At 27.3% G+C, this 17,295-nt stretch overlaps 1 long non-coding RNA gene across 1 annotated transcript in view; it reads right to left on the bottom strand.

Moving 5' to 3' along the window:
• Positions 1-17,295, bottom strand: part of LOC127291579 (uncharacterized) — a 99,448-nt gene that overhangs the window by 40,338 nt on the left and 41,815 nt on the right. The window contains exon 2 of the long non-coding RNA XR_007844615.1: positions 15,751-15,845. This is a non-coding gene — a long non-coding RNA (uncharacterized LOC127291579). The remainder of the gene's footprint in view (positions 1-15,750; positions 15,846-17,295) is intronic.

The raw sequence follows: 17,295 nt of genomic DNA, 5'->3' as shown, positions 1-17,295 counted from the left end.
TACTGTCTACTGTAAATACAAAGTACCATTATGCATAATACCAAAAAAAAATTAATTTTTTTCCAGTATTATACAAAAAACAGTACAAAATCTCCTGTTATTATTATTTAATATTTTCAAAAAACGCTTTACGTTTTTTTCATCTTTCAAATGAATAAAAATACAAGTGTATAATAATAATAATAATAATAAATGACGGACAGGATGAACGGTCCATTGACCATTATCTTGTACATATTGACGAGAAAAGTTGGTGAGATGATGAGCAAAAAGCCTCGTAGGTTTGCGTTAGAGGGTTTTTTGTTGGGTGAGGGGGTAAAAAAAAAGTGAGGCTTAATCTTGTAGATTTAGAGAGAGATGGCCCTTATAATAATATAAAAACGTAACAGATTGGAAACCGCATTCGGTTAGACGTTGAAGTCTGGATGGTTTTGGCGTTTCCACTAGGTGTAGCGTATTAACATCCTGCTAGGGCGGTCGATGCTATTAACTAATGCCACCCCTGGTAGTACGCAATGCCATACGCGTACTATGGTTCCTAAATATATATATATATATATATTTGGCATGGGTGTAGGACATGTCTGCAGGACGGGACAGTTTAAGCCTTGATATATCGTTTGACGACACTCCCAACTTCTGTCGTTGTTTCGTAGCACTTTTTTGTCCCAACCTCGGCTGACCATATGTCCATATATATATATATATATATATATATATATGTATATATGTACAAGTCGCCACGAAAAAGAACCCGCAATCTAACCCAAAAGTATAGCGATTTCACGATAATCATATGCTTCTCCTTTTTACATGACTGTTAAAGAAAAATTTATCACTTTTTTTTGGGAACAGTATAAAAGATTTTTCTAATTGTTTCGAATTTAGAGAAAAAAAATTTTTTTTTTTTATAATTTAATATTATAAGTGATAAAAATTAATTACAAACTGATAGAAATAGATTTTAAATCACATTATTTTAATTTAGAAAAACAGTAATTGTGAATTAATTGCAAGACAGTATTTTGATTTGCATAATGTGGACAGTAAATGGAATTTTAATTAGCTAGTATTTTAGAATCTACAAAACTGTCACTGGCACTTTAACTATTCTTTAGAGAGTAAAACTATATACTATTTTTGATGGTATTTTGACTATCTAACAGTATTTACGATAAAATGACAGTTATTTGATTGATAGACAGTACTTTGACTGACAGACAGTATTTTTAACTAATATATCATTTTGACTGACAGTAATTTTATTAATTAGTAGTTTGAATTTATCTGGAGAAATTATACTGACAGTATAGTTTTACTTGTCGTCAGTATTTATATTAATTGCCAGTATTTTGACTCGATGACAGTAATTCGATAAACTGACAATATTTTCAATAATTGACTATATTCTGACTTTCCGACGTATTTAGGCTAAATTAAAAGTATTTTGACACATTGACAGTAATTTAAAAAATGGACACGATTTTTGACTCACTTCGAATAGATTAAATTTTAATTAGCCAGTATTTCAAAGTTATTAAAATCATCACTGTACTTTAACTAGTCTTTGAATAGTAAAAATATATAATTTTTGGAAATATATTGACTCACTGACAGTATTTATATTCATTGCCAGTACTTTGACTCGATGAACACATTTTTTATCACAGTATTTTGTCACAGAGTCGTTATTTCGACTCACTAATAGTGGATCTATTTACTGGTTCTATTGTTATTGAATCATAAATAATTTTTACGGATGGAAAGTATTTTGACTCACTGACAGTATATTGACTAAATGGCAGTATTAAAAAAAAATATTTTGTCTCAACTGCAGGCAGTAGTTTGTCTAAAATAAAGACAGTACTTTGACTCAACTGTAGATAGTAGTTTGTTAAAAGTAGAGACAGTATTTTGACTGAACAGCGGACAGAATTTTGACTCAATTGTAAACAGTGTTTTATTAAAAATAGAGACAGTAATTGACTCAACAGCGAACAGTATTTTGTGTCAATTATGGACAGTAGTTTGTCTAAAATAAAGACAGTACTTTGACTCAACTGCAGATAATAGTTTGTTAATAGCAGAGACAGTATTTTGACTGAACAGCAGACAGTATTTGGCTCAACAGCGGACAGTATTTTGACTCAACTGTAAACAGTGTTTTGTTAAAAATAGAGACAGTTATTTGACACATCAGCGAACAGTATTTTGAGTAAACTATAGGCAGTAGTTTGTCTAAAATAAAGACAGTAATTTGACTCAACTGTAGACAGTAGTTTGTTAAAAGTAGAGACAGTATTTTGACTCAACAGCGTATTGTATTTTCTTTAACATAGAGACAGTATTTTGACTTAACTATAAACAGTGATTCATTCAAATTAGAGACAGTATCTTGACTCAACAGGAGACAGTATTTTGACTCAACTGCAGACAGTACTTTGACTTTAATATTATAAAATATACTTGTGGACAGTACTTTCGCTTAACTTTAAACAAAATTTTCGGCTCTCAACAGAAGACAGTATTATTAAATAACAAATTATTTGGAGTAAAAAAAATAATTATTACTTCTTTTTCAAAAAAAAAAAAAAAATTCAAAAAACTAGCATATTTTTTAAATAAATTGTCGATTTCACAAGAAAGTACAAAGAAAAAGATATCTAGGTGTAGTAAATATAGAAATTAAATATCTATCTATTATTTATAAATAAATAAATAAAATAAGATTAAGGGGTTAGAATTTATTCTATGGTTATGTTAATAGAACCGATTAACTTTTTATTTATGACCAAGGGTGTTTCAAGTGTCACCACATTTTATGCAGGTGGTAACAGATGGCATTCAGAAAAGTAGAGCGTTGAAGAACAATTCCTTTCACGGTAAAGTTCTTCTCCTTTTTTTTAAAAAAAAAAAAAAATAAATGAGAAAAAAAACATGTTCTACAGTGAGTGATCATCCAAGTTTGGAAAGATTAATGTCAACTGCAACATCAAAAAATTTGTATACATTAGAGTTTTCCTATTAAATTATTGTTGTTTGTCTCATACAATTATTGTTAAATTCGAATCAATTTTTTAAGAAAAACTTCTCCAGTATTCTGTAGCATATTTTTTATAATATTTAATTATTTTTTTGTTAATTTTCTTATTTTCTTTGAAGAGAAAGTGTTTTCATTAATTTAGTACTGTTACTATTGTAATTGTTGGTACTGTTATTATTATTATTGTTGTTATTGTTATTATTGTTACTGCTATTATTATTGTTGTTGATACTGTTACTATTACTTTCTTTGTTATTATTATTACTGTTATTCTTGTTATAGTTGTTATTACTATTACTATTGTTATTATTGTTATTGTTATTTTTGTTAATATTACTATTATTATTGTTATTTGTGTTACTTTTACTATTAGTTTTTTTGTTATTATTGTTATTTTTGTTGATATTACTATTATTATTGTTACTGTTACTGTTATTATTTTTATTGCGTTACTATTGTTATTGTTACTGTTATTACTGTTACTGTTATTTTTGATAATGTTACTATTATTGTTGTTACTGTTATAATTGTTACTGTTACTGTTATTATTGTTGTTACTGTTACTAATACTGTTACTGTTATTCTTGTTATAGTTGTTATTACTATTACTATTGTTATTATTGTTATTGTTATTTTTGTTAATATTACTATTATTATTGTTATTTGTGTTACTTTTACTATTAGTTTTTTTTGTTATTATTGTTATTTTTGTTAATACTACTATTATTATTGTTACTGTTACTATTATTATTTTTATTGCGTTACTATTATTATTGTTACTGTTATTACTGTTACTGTTATTTTTGATAATGTTACTATTATTGTTGTTACTGTTATAATTGTTACTGTTACTGTTATTATTGTTGTTACTGTTACTAATACTGTTACTGTTATTCTTGTTATAGTTGTTATTACTATTACTATTGTTATTATTGTTATTGTTATTTTTGTTAATATTACTATTATTATTGTTATTTGTGTTACTTTTACTATTAGTTTTTTTGTTATTATTGTTATTTTTGTTAATACTACTATTAATATTGTTACTGTTACTATTATTATTTTTATTGCGTTACTATTATTATTGTTACTGTCATTACTGTTACTGTTATTTTTGATAATGTTACTATTATTGTTGTTACTGTTATAATTGTTACTGTTATTATTTTTATTGTTGTAACTGTTACTATTACTTTTTGGTTATTATTGTTATAGTTGTTACAACTATTAATATTGTTATTTTTGTTATTTTTCTTCTTGTTATTTTTGTTAATATTACTATTATTATTGTTATTTTTATTTTTGATAATGTTACTATTATTGTTGTTACTGTTACTATTATTATTGTTGTTACTGTTATCATTGTTACTGTTACTGTCATTGTTATTTCTATTACTATTAAATTTTTTGTTATTATTTTTACTGTTATTATTGTTATAGTTGTTATTTCTATTACTATTGTTATTATTGTTATTTTTGTTAATATTACTATTATTGTCGATACTGTTACCATTATTATTGTTGTTACTGTTATAATTGTTACTATTATTGTTGTTATTAATTTTATTATTTTTACTGTTATTATTATTATTATTATTATTATTATTATTATTATTATTATTATTATTATTATTATTATTTATTTTTATTACTATTATTATCGTTACTTTTAATATTTTACTTATTTTGGCAAAATCATTTTTTTTTTCAATCGTTTATCAAATTTTACGTTGCATTCTTTTATGCAATTGTAATTTAAATATTTTCATTTTCTTCATACAATGGCAATTTTGACAATATATTTATAGGTTGCCTTCAATTTGAAAATGTGTCATTTTGTATACGCATATAGAAAGAACCCCCGCATGGTTAGTGTGGGGAAGCACCATATATAACAAATGATTTGCCAAATGCTCGCATCTTGACTCGAGACCGTAACTTAAGGGGGTAATTTTAACACGGCTTAATACAAGAGAGTCTCCTCTCCCCCCCTCCCTCCCTCTTCCCCTTAACCTCGTTCCGTTTAGGTTCGCAATTCGTCAATGAAAAATTACAGAAGGGACTAACTGGCGCTTAGGGACTATTTTCAACTTACGAGTGTCTAGAGTGGCCCCCGCTTACTTAACTATCTAAATGGCACCTTATGTCACTTGACGCCAGGGGCTATTTAACGAAGTACTTGATTCATTTCATCTTGGAACTGATACATAAAATATTTTTTCAATTGAATTTTTATTTCAGAGTATTTTAATAAAAAAAAAAAAAAATTTTTTTTCATGAATTTTTTTTTCATTAATATTTTTTAGTTAAAAAATTTTTTTACAGACACACACTTATTTGCTTGCTATATAAATTTTTAAACAGCTCTATACATGATGCTTCATGTACTTACATGATACTCTTCATGTACTTAACATAATAATTTAAAAAAAAAGAAACAGTAAACAATACTTTGACTCAAATACAGACAGTATTGTGCTTTAAATATTTTTGACTCAATTATAGAAAGTACTTTTAATTTAAAAATAGACAGTATTTTGACTCAAGTATTGACATGATTTTGAATCAAGTATTGACAGTATTCTTTGACTGAAGTATAGACAGTATTTTGACTCAAATACAGACAGTATTTTGACTCAAATACAGACAGTATTTTGACTCAAATATAGACAGTATGTTGAATCAAATACAGACAGTATGTTGAGTCAAGTATGGACAGTATTTTTAGTCAAGCCAGACAGTGCTTTGAGTCAAAAGAAGACAGTATTTTGATATAAATTTATACAGCAGTTTGACTCATGTGTAGACAGTATTTTGACTAAAGTACGTGCAGTATTTTGAGTCAAGCCAGACAGTACTTTGAATAAAAAGAAGGCAGTATTTTGATATAAATTTATACAGTAGTTTGACTCATGTGTAGACAGTATTTTGAGTCAAATACATACAGTATTTAGACTAAAATATGGACAGTATTTTGAGTCAAGCCAGACAGTACTTTGAGTCAAAAGAAGACTGTATTTTGATATTTTATACAGTAGTTCGACTCATGTGTAGACAGTATTTTGAGTCAAATACAGACAGTATTTTGACTAAAGTATGGACAGTATTTTGAGTTAAGACAGACAGTACTTTGAGTCAAAAGAAGACAGTATTTTGATGTAAATTTATACAGTAGTTTGACTCATATGTAGACAGTATTTTGAGTCAAATACATACAGTATTTTGACTAAAGTATAGACAATATTTTGAGTCAAATACAGACAGAATTTTGAGTCAAATAAAGACAGTATTTTGAGTTTAATTCAGTCAATATTTTGAGTCAAATACATACAGTATTTTGACTAAAGTAAAGAAAGGATTTTCAGTCAAGACTCAACCATAGACAGTAAATTGACTTAATTACAGTGTAACGTTTGTAATTTAAAGAATCAATGTTTTAGCTCGCCGAGCCAGGGTTCGTTTTGATTCCAAAAAAAAACAATAACAATAATAACGGGTTAATTACAAACTGATAACAAATTATTTATTTACAAAGGTATTTACAATGTCCAAGTTGTACGAAGATTAAAGTAAATCGCGAAAGTCGGTTTTGAGTAACGATTTTTCGGCGTCTATCAAAATAAATGTTGAGCCGCGGAAATCGAAAATCGGCATCAATCGGGAACGTCGTATATTTGAGCCGCGCATTAACAAAATCGGCTTCAACTCGCTATGATGAGCCATAAATCAGTTACTTTACTGCCTAAAAATTCGCGATACACCGGTGAACCACGAGTAAAACTCGTGTTCCATTATACAAAGAGTAACACTCTAAGTATATCTAAGAACGGAGATTAAAACGGTAATAAAACAAAAGATCTACTTAAAACTTCGAGATTCAAATTTACGTTACTATACATTTCATTATTTTCCTATACATTTCATTATTTTACTATACATTTTGTTACGTTATATTACAAATCGTTACTATACACTATATACATTAAAACCGATATATGTTCGACAGGTAAAACCCGACGAACGAGAGTAAAACTCTCCACAAAGATTCTCGGAGTAAAACTCCTAGTCAGGTGGGTAAGACCCACCCGGACTCCGTGTAGCACGAGAGTGACGGTCCTCGCCGAGAGCGCAGCTTATATAGCCGCTGGGTGGGCTGAGCGCACGCGAGTGAGCTTTGGCGATGCGGCCCGCGCGGCGAAATCGGGTACTACGTCTTTAAGCTCTGCGGTCGGTAACTTGTTTATCGACGCGCGATAATATTTAGTACAAATATTTACCGGCCGATTTCTAACTATCATTACACCCCCCTTTCTTTAAAGGAAGAAAACTTTCGGTGTAGTTTTCTTCATACACTCGTCCGATTTTACTTACAAGATACAATACAAAATAATGGCAGAAAATACGTTACAAAACAAAGTTTAGACATACGATATAAAACGGTATTCATGACATCTTTGTTGAACTGGAACTGACTGGACTGGATGTAGCTTCTCTGGATTCTTCTTCGTTTTTTTCTTTTTACGATTTACAACGACGGTACTTATTTACAACTAAACGAATTATGTACAAAACTTTCGAACGATACGACGATACTAAGAAAAGACAGATAATGAACCAGTGTTGTTCATTCGGTTAAACGGTTACTGTGGACTATATATTTACAAATAAAAACGGTGATAATTACATAAGACGACGTACTTATGGAATTTTCTTGACGGCGACAGGGTTTCCATTTCATGAGCGACGAACAATGTCAGTGAGTATGTAATTCAAACGGAATGTTGCAAGTTTCTTAACAAAATGGTCAGAACTAGGACCAAATGTTTCTTGATACAATTCAACAAACTCAGATGTATGTTTAGGCTTCATGAAACGAAACGAAACAAAACGTTGAAGACGTGTTAAAGGAAATGTCTGTAACGACGACCAGACATTCCTTTTTCGTAACGTGCAAACAACTTCGGTGGTGCACTATGGCACCCGGGATGTACTAATTATTTCAAGCACTTCTGATAACAAATTTGATAGACTCGTTCGGTATGTGTTCGATTATTTCGAGTTTAGACACACAGGTTATCACAGGATACGGAACTGATCATTCTAAGATGCACGCATAGTTCTCCTTATGCACTACATTGCATTTCTCGAGTAACAAGAAGGCTATCTTAGAATCGACGGTATGGGTTAACGAAATTTCTATCGTAACAAAAAAAATTATATAACGGGGTCTATTTACATGAATGTATGAAAACGAAAAACGTATATTACGGTGCGCGTGACAATTTCTCGGATAGTCGACCGGTTTACAAATTTACATAGACGTTACACGGATACAATAAATCAAAAGCGAAAAATGACGTTAATATTACGATATGCTAATATACTATGGAATTTACAATTTTTAAATTAACGGTTGTAACAATTTCAAATGAATTTAACATTAAAGGTACGAGGAAACATTTCTAAAACGCGATCGGATAAACGGAGGTGACAATTAATCGAAAGAAAACGCGATACATCGGTAAAAATGAAATTACTACGATCGTTTTTTGACTAACAGGTCCCTGTTCGGGCGCCAAAATCTGTAACGTTTGTAATTTAAAGAATCAATGTTTTAGCTCGCCGAGCCAGGGTTCGTTTTGATTCCAAAAAAAAACAATAACAATAATAACGGGTTAATTACAAACTGATAACAAATTATTTATTTACAAAGGTATTTACAATGTCCAAGTTGTACGAAGATTAAAGTAAATCGCGAAAGTCGGTTTTGAGTAACGATTTTTCGGCGTCTATCAAAATAAATGTTGAGCCGCGGAAATCGAAAATCGGCATCAATCGGGAACGTCGTATATTTGAGCCGCGCATTAACAAAATCGGCTTCAACTCGCTATGATGAGCCATAAATCAGTTACTTTACTGCCTAAAAATTCGCGATACACCGGTGAACCACGAGTAAAACTCGTGTTCCATTATACAAAGAGTAACACTCTAAGTATATCTAAGAACGGAGATTAAAACGGTAATAAAACAAAAGATCTACTTAAAACTTCGAGATTCAAATTTACGTTACTATACATTTCATTATTTTCCTATACATTTCATTATTTTACTATACATTTTGTTACGTTATATTACAAATCGTTACTATACACTATATACATTAAAACCGATATATGTTCGACAGGTAAAACCCGACGAACGAGAGTAAAACTCTCCACAAAGATTCTCGGAGTAAAACTCCTAGTCAGGTGGGTAAGACCCACCCGGACTCCGTGTAGCACGAGAGTGACGGTCCTCGCCGAGAGCGCAGCTTATATAGCCGCTGGGTGGGCTGAGCGCACGCGAGTGAGCTTTGGCGATGCGGCCCGCGCGGCGAAATCGGGTACTACGTCTTTAAGCTCTGCGGTCGGTAACTTGTTTATCGACGCGCGATAATATTTAGTACAAATATTTACCGGCCGATTTCTAACTATCATTACAACAGATAGTATTTGAAGTAAGACAGTATTTTGAGTCAAGTTTAGGCAGTACTTTGAGTCAAATATATTTTTTATTTTTTGTTGCTGTTATTGTTGAATTACCTTTAATTCTATTATTGTTACTATTATTATTGTTTTTGTTAGTATTATTGCTGTTACTGTTATTATTATTTTATTATTATTATTATTATCATTATTATTATTATTATTATTATTATTATTATTATTATTATTATTATTATTATTATTATTATTATTATTATTATTATTATTATTATTATTATTATTATTATTATTATTATTATTATTATTATTATTATTATTATTATTATTATTATTATTATTATTATTATTATTATATTATTATTATTGTTATTATAATTTCTATCATTACGAAAATGGAAAAAAATTTGTATGACTTTTTTTTAGAAAAATTTACTCTTAATAATGAAAAAAATAATGATAGAAGGGAGAGCAGATAAAAATTGATTGTAATCGTAATTTTGTTTGCGGTCACTTATTATTGTAAACGGTAACCATTGAAGAAAAAGAAAAAATTTTTGTAAAAAAAAAAAAAAAAGAAATTCAAAAGCAACCGAGTTAAATTGAGTGCAAATGACCGTAACTGATCGCGACAAATGTCGATGAGAACTATTCACATGAAGAGAGTATATAGATATATTCTTCTTTTTATTCTTTAAATATTTCTCGTTATATTTTGTTCAGTATTATATTGCTTAGAACACGTTAAAACTACATATATATAAGAAACGGTTTTTTTTTTTTTTTTTTTTTTTTTTGAAAAAAGAGTTTCTTTAGAGTTTAACTGATTACCCATAACATTTTATCATGAATGACAAACATGATGATGATGATGATGATGATGAGACGAGGAGAGAGGGGGCAAAAACCGATCGCACACGATGTTATATTATATATATATATATGTGTTCTATATTTTTTTTTTCTAAGCCACCTGTTTGCTCCTCAATATATAAATGTATACTGCATCAGACATTGTCCAAGGTAATTCTGACATATGTCCATACGCATTTCCCAAAGGATGCCGATAGCATTCAATGCGAGAGTTTGCCTTTCTCCTTGAAAATCACGACAATACACTGAAAAATCACCTTGCTGAAAGATCGTGTCAAAGATCTTTTACTTTCTGTGCACGATTTTCAAAATGTCTCTCTCTATATATATATACGTTCACTTCAATGCCTAAGAGTATTATTATTATTATTATTATTATTATTAATGTAAGAGGAAATTACCGGCAATTTTTTATATAAATAACCGTGAGAGAGGGGATTTGAATTTTTTTTTTTTTTAATAAAAATTTTAGTTTTGGGGAAAAAAAGAATAAAAGAGAGAGTAAAAAAGATAAATTTAATATTTGCTTTTCAAAATTGGAATTTTTCCCCAAATTATGATGTAAATGTCACCAAAAAAAAAAAAAAAAAAAAAAAATAAGAAAAGTAAGAATTTAATAAGAAATCTTCAATGTCATATGACAATTAAGATGAAAAACAAAAATTTGAAAATCAAAAATTCAAGAATATCAAAATTTAGTAAAAAATACTGTCAATAAATATAAGTGGAAATATTATTTATTATTAATATTGAGTCAAAATACTGTCTATAGTAGAGTCAAAGTATTTTTTATTTTTATTAAATTTTTATTAAATTTTATTAAATTAAAATACTGTCCATAGATCAGTCAAATAGTTTTAAACGTAAAATTAAAAAATGTATTTAATGTTTTGTTTATTATTAAGTTTATTTATTTGATTAAGTCAAAATACTGTCCGTAGTTTAGTCAAAATATTGTCTGTATTTGACTCAAATTACTGTCAATACTTGAGTCAAAATACTGTCTATACTGTATGTATTTGACTCAAAGTATTGTCTATAATTAAGTCAAAATACTGTCTGTATTTGACTCAAAATAGTGTCTCTACTGTATGTATTTGACTCTATGTTCTTTCTATAATTGAGTTGAAATACTGTCTATAGTAGAGTCAAAGTATTTTTTATTTTTATTAAATTTGAATACTGTCCATAGATCAGTCAAATAGTTTTAAAAGTAAAATTAAAAAAATTTATTGAATGTTTTGTTTATCATTAAGTTCATTTACTCGAATGAGTCAAAATACTGTCCGTAGTTAAGTAAAAATATTGTTTGTATTTGACTCAGATTACTGTCAATACTTGAGTCAAAATACTGTCTATACTGTATGTATTTGATTCAAAGTACTGTCTATAATTGAGTCAAAATACTGTCTGCATTTGACTCAAACGACTGTCCAGAGTAAAGTCAAAGTGTTTTATACTTCTAATAAAATTAAAATATTAAATAATAAAATATTGTCAAACGTTCAATCAAAAAATTTATTTAATGCTTATTTATTAATAAGTTTATTCATCCCAATGAGTCAAAATACTATCCATAGTTAAGTCAAAATACTGTCGTTAGTACAGTCAAATTGAAATTGACTTTTATTAAATTAAAATACTGTCCAATGTTAAGTCAAAATACTGTCTAGATAAAGTCAAAATTCAGTTCTTTTATATATTCCATTAAATTATTGTCCATATAGATCTGTAAAACCATTATCATCAGTTTTTTCTAAACTTTATTTTTATTGTGTCAAAATACTGTCCATAATTGAGACAAAATATTATTTATTATTATTGAGTCAAAATACTGTCCATAATTGAGTCAAAATATTATTTATTATTATTGAGTCAAAATACTGTCCATAATTGAGACAAAATATTATTTATTATTATTGAGTCAAAATACTGTCCATAATTGAGTCAAAATATTATTTATTATTATTGAGTCAAAATACTGTCCATAGTTTAGTAAAAGTACTGTCTACAGTACATTTTAATTTTACTTAATTTTTATTCAATTAAAATATTGTCTAAAGATTAGTAAAAATATTGTAAATAGTTTAGTACAAAAAACCATTTTAGTCATAAATAAAAATAAAAATAATTTTAAACCAAAATATTGTCTATAATACAGTCAGAAAATTTAGTTCTTTTTTATTCAATTGAAATACTGTCCATAGATCAATAAAAATATTCTCAACAGTTTATTTTAAAAAAAATTGTTTATTCTTTATTTTTATTGAGTCAAAATACTGTCCACTGTGGAGTGCAAATTATTATTGAGTCAAAATACTGTCCATGGTACTGTCTAAATGCAGTTTTATTATTTTTTAATAAAATCTAAGGATCAGTAAAAATTCAATATTTAAAATTAATGCATTTTTTGTTATATTCTGCGTCAGAAAAATATGGTAAATCTGATTAAAATGTTTCATTTTAAAAAAAAAAACAAAAAAATATTCTTTAAAAATTTTTTTAAATATCATTTATTGTTTCCAATGTAATTTCTCATTTTCCAATGGTTAAAACAAATTTTTTTCTTCTACAATTATTAATTGTACCAAATTATTATACTACTAAGAATTATTATTATTATATGAAAAAAAGTTTAATCTTTTTTTTATTTTTTATTTAATTTAATTAAAACTAAATTTTCTAAATTAAATTTTAGTCTATAAATTAAGAAAAAATTTATATTAAAAGAAAATTAATTTGAATAGCGCAAAAAACAGAATACAAAATGTGAATAGAAAAAATACTTTTAATACACAACTCACTTTATTGAAATATGTGAATAGTTCTCATATTGACATTTTGTCGTCATATTGGTTACGCTTTTTGGCACTCTATTTATCTCGAGTTGCTTTTGAATTTTTTTTTCCCACATTCATTGATTTTAAACTGAAAAAAAAGAGAAAAGAAAAAAAATATTTTTTTTTTTTTGAGTAAAGTAATAGCACCAGAGATTTTTTCAAAAAAAAAAAAAAAAAAAAAAAACGATTTTTTAGATACATTTTAACACTAAAGAAAAAAGATGAGAAAGTGAAAAAGTTGATCGCGGTTGTAAATGATGGAGAAAGCATTCATTCAATTCCATTTTACCTTCACGGTGCATTTCACGCACAACTTTTCTTGATAGCGCGCTTCATACATATTTAATTTCAACTCGTAAATCTTGTTAATTTCATCTAAGCTGATAATACTTTATTTACACTTTGATTATCTAATGGACATGATTTTTTTTTCTCAACAGTAATTTTTTTTGTTTTGTTTTTTTTTTGTTAGAAAATTTATCTCGTTTAATAATTTGCATTTAATTGAAAATTATGTTTAGACATATAGAATCATTTAGTATTTGGATAAGATATACAAATATATAATATATATATATATATATATATATATATATATATATATATATATTTATGTAGAAACAGATGAAAAATTAAAATAAAAATGCAAAAAAAAAATTCAAAACAATATATTTAAATTAGAATATTAATAAAATTTGAGATAAATATGACAGATTTTTTTTGTATTTTATTATTATTTTATTTATTATTTTATTATTAATCATTAGTTTTTATAGTATTTATTAAAATTTATATTATCAATTTTTTTTTATTTTTTATACCTTTAGTACGATTAACAATAGTAGGGACACTATTCCTGACTATAGTGTTAACAGTACTTTTAAAGACAGTATTTTTTTACTACAAAAAAAACAATACTTTTCACTATACAGTATAGACAGTTTTTATTACTAAAATTCGAACAGTATTTCTGACTTCATCACAGACAGTATTTTTAGCTATAGTACGGAAAGTACTTCTTACTATAGTTCAGATAGTATTTTGAAAAAGTACAGACAGTATTTTTTTGACTAAAGTTGGTACAGTAATTTAGTAAGTAAGCATCGACAGTATTTTTTACTACAAATTGGACAGTATTTTTACTACAGTACAGACAGTTCAATAACTGCAGTATGGACAGTACTTTGACAATAATACGGACAGTATACTTTGACTATAATATAGACAGTACTTTCGAGTATAATACTGCCAGTATTTTTAACTACAATACTGACAGTATTTTTAACTATAGTACTGGTAGTACTATAAACTATAGTACTGCTAGTACTATGAAATAGTACTGCTAGTACTGTAAACTATAGTACTGGTAGTACTATAAACTATAGTACTGGTAATATTTTAAACTATAGTACTGGTAGTATTATTGACTATAGTACTGACAGTACTTTGAACTAGGATATGGATATTTCTTTTACTACAGTATTTGTAGTATTTCTAGTATTTTTAGTTTAGTACTGGCCGTAATTTTAACGACAGTATAGATAATACTTTTGCCTACAGTGTGGACAGTATTTTAACTACAGTATTGGCAGTAGTTTTAAGTAAAGTTTTGACAGTACATTTACTATAGTACTGGCAGTATTTTTTTCCATACTGTCCAAACTGCTTTTTAGTAGAGCAGACAGTATTTTTGACTAAACAGCAGACTGTTTTTTAAAAATCATTTTTACTATAGTGGAGACAGTACCTTTACTAAAGTACTTGTAGTATTTTTTTGTATATTACTGGCAGTCATTTTGACTATAGTACTCGTAGTAATTTTTTCTGTAGTACTGGTAGTACTTTTTTCTGTAGTACTGGTAGTACTTGTTTGCTATAGTACTGACAATACTTTCAACTGTAGTACTGAAAATACTTTGTGCTACAGTACTAACAGTACTTTTAACTTTAGTACTGAAAATACTTTATGCTATAGTACTAACAGTACTTTTAACTCTAGTACTGAAAATACTTTGTGCTATAGTACTAACAGTACTTTTAACTGTAGTACTGAAAGTACTTTGTGCTATAGTACTGACAGTATTTTGTGCTATAGTACTGACAGTATTTTGTGTTATAGTACTGACAGTATTTTGTGCTGTAGTACTGACAGTACTTTTAAATACAGTATAGATAGTACTTTTAAGTAAAGTATGGACAGTATTTTTAAGTACAGTTTAGACAGTACATTTACAATAGTAATGACAGTATTTTTCAATACAGTGTCGGACAGTATTTTTTTTACTACAGTCCAGATTGCTTTTAGTAGTGCGGACAGTATTTTTGACCAAACTGGAGACAGTTTTTTTTACTTTATTGTGGACAGTAATTTTGATACAGAAAGTAAAAAAATATATTTTTCCGAAATCAAGAATATTTATATTTATTAATAATGTAATAAGAAAAAAATGAAATATTATTTAATTTTCGTTTTGAAATTTATATAATTAATGAATTATCAAAACATATTTACCTAAAAGTCAATTATCTCTCTTTCCTCTCTCTTCTCATTGTAATCCGTGCTTAAAGCTTGATCCACAAATTGTTGCCAAATAATATATTGGTATCCTGGAACAAAAGAAACAGAAAACGATAAATAATACCGTCATTATTCTTTCTCTGCATTTTATTTTTCTTACTATATATATATATATATATATATATATATATATATATATATATATATATATATACTTAGTATACATTTATGTAGAGAGATAGAGTGAGAGAGAAAACAGCGGAAAAACGAGCTTCGAATCATGAAATAAACATCAGGACCTATTACTTCCCCTATCAAGTGTCTTCCTTCTCTCTTCTCTGAGAAGTGTTTCTTGGGAAAATAATCTCTGACAGAAAGATGTTAATTTTTCACACTCCCCATTTGATTTTGTGAAGGAAACCTCAACGATGAATGCGATCAAAATAGGTCAAATGTTACTGAATGAAAAAAAAGTAGATATCGAAAATTGAATTGAATTTTTTTTCAACTGTTAACAGTATTTTGAAACAAATATAAAAATGAATTTTAATAATAACATTGTAGACAGTAATTTGACTAATTTTGTACTTTGAGTCAATTTCAAACAGTACTTTGACAGTATTTTCATTTAGTTGCAAACAGCAATTTGACTTAAGTGTGGATAGTATTTGGACTTACTATCGGACAGTATTTTAACTTAAATGTGAAAAGTAATATGACTCTGCTTTAGACAGTATTTTCTATAGAATTATTTATAGTACTTTGACAAAATTGCGGACAGTATTTTAATTTTCTATCAGACAGTATTTTAAATTAAAAGTGGACAGTAATTTAATTCTGCTTTAGACAGTACTTTTCACATAATTATTTATAGTTATTTGACTCAATTTAGTTTTAAACACTAATTTCACTTAAGTGTGGACAGTACTTGGACTCAATTGTGGACAGTATTTTGAATTAGTTTTAAACAGTAATTTGACTCAACTGATGACAGTATTTTGACTTAATTGCAGACAGTAAATTGACTTAACTGAGGATAGTATTTTGACTTAATTGCAGACAGTAAATTGACTTAACTGAGGATAGTATATTGCCTCAACATCAGACAGTATTTTGGTTCAACAGAAGGTAATAATTTAACTTGTATTTAAAAAATATTTTTAATTAACATTGGACAGTATTTTCATTTTTATCTTTCGACAATATTTTGACTTAACATTGAACATTATTTGGATTTACATTTGGAAAGTATTTTGACTTTAAATTAGACAGTATTTTTACCTTTTTTTAGACACTATTTTTTATTTATCTTTGGACATTTTTTTGACTTAACATTGGACAGTATTTTAACTTAATATTGGACAGTATCTTGATTTATCTTTGGACAGTATTTAGAATTTAAATTAGACTATATTTTGATTTATACTTTGTCAATATTTTTATTTACATTGGGGCAGTATTTTGTCTTAACATTGGACAGTATATTAATCTACCTTTGGACAGTATTTTAACTTAACATTGAACAATATTTTGATTTAT

The sequence above is a fragment of the Leptopilina boulardi genome, unplaced genomic scaffold (assembly GCF_019393585.1).
Source record: "Leptopilina boulardi isolate dan_hultmark-lab unplaced genomic scaffold, ZJU_Lbou_2.1 LbouV2_144, whole genome shotgun sequence".
Classification (NCBI taxonomy): domain Eukaryota; kingdom Metazoa; phylum Arthropoda; class Insecta; order Hymenoptera; family Figitidae; genus Leptopilina; species Leptopilina boulardi.
This window is presented reverse-complemented; position numbering and strand designations above follow the sequence as displayed.